The sequence below is a fragment of the Halyomorpha halys genome, unplaced genomic scaffold (assembly GCF_000696795.3).
Source record: "Halyomorpha halys isolate HHAL.00 unplaced genomic scaffold, Hhal_1.1 Scaffold388.1, whole genome shotgun sequence".
In the NCBI taxonomy this organism is placed as follows: Eukaryota; Metazoa; Arthropoda; class Insecta; order Hemiptera; family Pentatomidae; genus Halyomorpha; species Halyomorpha halys.
This window is the reverse complement of record NW_027114767.1, coordinates 624,233-628,489: the sequence shown is the minus strand read 5'-3', so window position 1 is coordinate 628,489 and position 4,257 is coordinate 624,233. Positions and strand designations below refer to the sequence as shown.

The following is a 4,257-nucleotide window of genomic DNA, read 5'->3' as shown; positions in this document are numbered from 1 at the left end:
TATTATATTTTTTGTTGAAAATACTCCCATTATTTGTGAATCACCCATATACCAGTCTAAATGTTTTCAAAATTATATATTATTGAGATTACTAACAATTGATAAAGGAAAAATCTTTTTTTAAATATGAATAAAAAGTTCAATATTATTGTCTTTAAATAAGCTTATATAATGAGAATTATTGAACATATATTATATATATTTTCGTTTAATATTATATAGATTTCAATTTATAGTTAAACAATAATAAGATTGAATATTTATAACTACTACATTTCTGTAAATACGTGCCTTAATGAGCTTAAGCTGTAGAATCACATAAAAAAACTAAGTTTAGGTTACACATGTAAAATCCTAATCACTACGTACTTCCTCATTATGCGTTCTTATCTCTCCGACAGATTATTTCAAGTAAATCATATCAGTGCTTATTCATCCCTATTCCGTCAGTCTGCTGGCGTACCTCAGGGTAGTATCATAGGTCCTATCCTATATACAGTTTTTACAGCTGATATCCCAACCCATCCTAACACTATTCGATGACTCTTGTCTACTGAGCAATGGTCCTTACATTGTGTCCCAAACCCTCCAATCCCACAGCACCACCCTAGAAGAATGGTGCCAAAATTGGAGTATTGAAATAAATTCCAATAAATCCCACCAAATCACATTTACCCTTCGTCGTATACCCATAACCTCAGTATCCTTTAATAATACCCCACTTATTCTTGTCGAACAAATCCGTTACTTAGAACTACATAAGGACAAACAACTGACATGGAATCCTCATACAAGGCTGAAAAGACAGAAGACTGCTCGTCGATTCCGTCTATTACAACATTTACTAGACAAACGGTCTAAACAGCCAATTCATTACAAAAGACTGATCTACATGACTCTTATAAGGCCTTTTTGGACATACGGAGTTGTGTCTTATCTTTTACTACCTTTGGTATTTTAAGGTTACCTGTGATGTTTAATGTCATATATAAGCTATCCTCACCATAGCAGTTATTAACCATGAGCAGCTATTAACATCACCTCATAGCTCCATCTTCTGATGCACCCCAACCCCCTCCCTCACACTTCTTTTCGACTTCTGACTGTTTTCTTATTATTAAACCATTATCTATCGTCTTTATCAATTAATGTTTTTATTTTTTTCTTATATGCGATACAACACGAGGAGGCCCCTCACCTCCGGACTTAAAATATCTCCTTTTTAGAATGGATAGCTCATATATGCCATTAAACATAACAGGTAACCTTAAAATACCAAAGGTAGTAAAAGGTAAGACACAACACGAATAACTTTTCTTTTTCACAGTAATGGACTTACTAATTCGCATTTTATTTCTGTTTTAGAGGGTAAAAAAAAAAAAAAAAAAATAATGTGACTGTTACCCTATCTGGACATTTGGGGCTTCACTAAACCATCAAATTCCTCCCGAATCCAATCATTACAGTCCAAAATCCTCCTAGGCGTCTGAAAAGAAGATGGCTTCGAGATCTTCTCCTCTAGAAATGTTGTTGGAGTTCAATCAATGGGTAGAATCTCCATATGTTTGTTAGATTTCTCCACAAGTTACTAAAAAAATTAAGCTAGTAAAAAAGTATAGCGAAGTTGCTAAAAAGTATATATTTTTAGAATGGTTATTATATGCCAATCGGTTTGTCTCTTTCTGAAGAATAAGAAAACAAGATTACTAATTCTATTAAATCATTATTTATTCACTAAAAATTTAAAAAACATTATGAAGATATCAGTAGAGTAAGTCAACAATTTTTTTTAAAGGATAATATTCGTTTTTAGCGTAGTCTGAATTTTTCAAACAAATTTAAAAAATTTCATCTTGATTTATTCTGAATTGTTTCAATAAAGTACTAATAGTGAAGCACAATGAGCGTTATTGTATAATATATATATATATATATATATATATATATATGACAATATCATATATTATCAAATTGTCTGAAATAATAAGATAAAATCACCTAAATCGGACCAGTATTATCGATTATACAGCGGAGTTAGCTGTTACCATCTATGTTACTATAGTTACCGTCTTATCACTTCATCTATATATATTAATAGATATCAAAGTTTCAATAGTATTCAATTAATGTACATACGTCCCCAATTATAGCAATAGCGAAGCATTGCAATTTCTGCTAGAGTGTATCATACATACACACACTAGCAGAACTGGCAATGATAACAATAGCTTGATGTAAGAATATAACCTGTCACGTAATGAAAATCTTTCAGTTGAGAAGTTTCGAAAGATGTTACCATTCTTAATGTTTTATATAGTTGATATTCCATCATATCATAGATAAACGTCTTGGAATCATATTAGTAGATAAAGAAACACATATTGCTGTGATAAGAGAAACAAAGTAGCATTTAACTCAAAATTCTAATTGTTTTAAAAAAATTTACACTTTCGTGCATCGTTTCCAGGCTCTGTACTTCAAATACTTTGTATTGTAAATGTAGGTAGGTAATGTAAACGAGTATTTTATAAAATTATTTATACTTTCATGGCCATAAAATACTACAAACAAATACTGTTGGTTTTGTAGTTTTTATTTTATTATATTTTACAGCCTTGTACAATATTGATCTGTTCAGTTATCTTTTTTAACTCCTATAATGTCACTAATACTCGTTCTTTAAATGGGAAAACATTGTAGTTTGTATACTTGTATTTATGAAGTAGTACTATTAGCTTTTCTTATGAAACAGAGCCCAGACCACTATTAATAATTCATTAATTATTATTGATAATTTTTTTCTTTTAATATTTCCGATGTGAAAGGTTTTTAGTTTAGAAATCATTAAATGCTATTAGTAGAATAAATAAAAAAAGTTTGTTACTAATAAATGTTTTGAGTTAAAACGAAAAAAAAACTGTTTTGTGTTTCAGTTTTAGGTAACAGTTTAATCAGTAATAATAAATTATTAATAACATATCCCTTCATTGATATTCTTCGGGCGTGGTCGAACCATTAGCATTTAACGAAAGACCTCGGAGAGGCTAAGGTCAGTAATCCTCTTTTCAGAAGACGTACAATGAATACAGTTATTTTTTACTAGGATTAGCTTTCAGCCTTGAGAGCAGCCATGGACATGAAGAAAGAATTTACAAGTAAAAACTATTTCCATATTTTTGTTCTTTAATATTTAAAATTTTTCAATTATTGGCTATGAAGTGTTTTCTTTAAAAATGTTCTAGCACTTCTTCAAAACTTTTAGGTATAAGAAAAAAAAAAGTCTTACCTTGAACAAAATTAACATTTTATCAGTTTTTGTGATTAACAGCCCTGTTTTAGAATTAAGGATTGATTCATTTCTAGCACTATTTGAATGAGGTCAGAAAGAATTTTTTTTTCTCGTTTGCATTACAAAAAATTGTTTTGTAAAACTTCGGACATTTTTTAAGGGAGGTCTTTAAAAGATTAGCCCTTCCAATATAAGATAGTGAATTATTTAGTGTTTTGTATAAAGCAATCATTTAAATCAATATAATGTTAAAATGGATCGGTATTGATATAATAAAAGAAAACTTTATTATGTCTTGGCAAGAAAAAACCACTCAGACAACAGGTCTTAGCAGCAAAAATTAAAATAATTGTTGTAGAAACTTTTTTTTTTCTTATAAACTTTTTAATTGGCCTAAGAGTTCCATTGAAGTCTTATACTGATGAGTAGAAATGATTATATCATTACTATAGTATATATCATTCCCTCTGAAGACTCTTTGTGATAGTTACACCTTCTAATTCCTGTAAATATTTGTTTGACTCATTTTTTTTTCTGACTTTGTTAAGTCTAAATTATACAAAAATATGAATTTTATATTAACAAAAAAAAAATTATTTTACAGATTTGGCATGATTGTCACCTGTAGGTTACAGCAGGCACTGATACAGAATATTGAAGTGTGGATCATGGCTAAAATTTGCAATACTTTTATTAAGGAGATATGAATTTAGTGAGAATTGAAATAAAATATGCATATTATTATTAAATTGAAATAAAATACGCATTTAATGGTTTTTCTTATCTTTTTCGTTCAGTAATTCACTGAAAACGCCTTTAACAAAATGATTATAACGAGTAATATTTTGGCAATAGACCAATTCTTATTGATTTTACGATTAAACAATAGTTTAAATGAAGTTATCTAGACACACTGGAGCAGCCAAAGATATCCCCATATTTTTTATACACTCTTTAAAGTTATTTTA

At 29.2% G+C, this 4,257-nt stretch overlaps 1 long non-coding RNA gene across 1 annotated transcript in view; it reads left to right on the top strand.

Annotated features, from left to right (window-relative positions):
- LOC106682085 (uncharacterized) overlaps positions 1-3,990 on the top strand; it is a 37,808-nt gene extending 33,818 nt beyond the window's left edge. The window contains exon 3 of the long non-coding RNA XR_001343344.2: positions 3,894-3,990. This is a non-coding gene — a long non-coding RNA (uncharacterized lncRNA). The remainder of the gene's footprint in view (positions 1-3,893) is intronic.
- Positions 3,991-4,257: the final 267 nt, after the last annotated feature.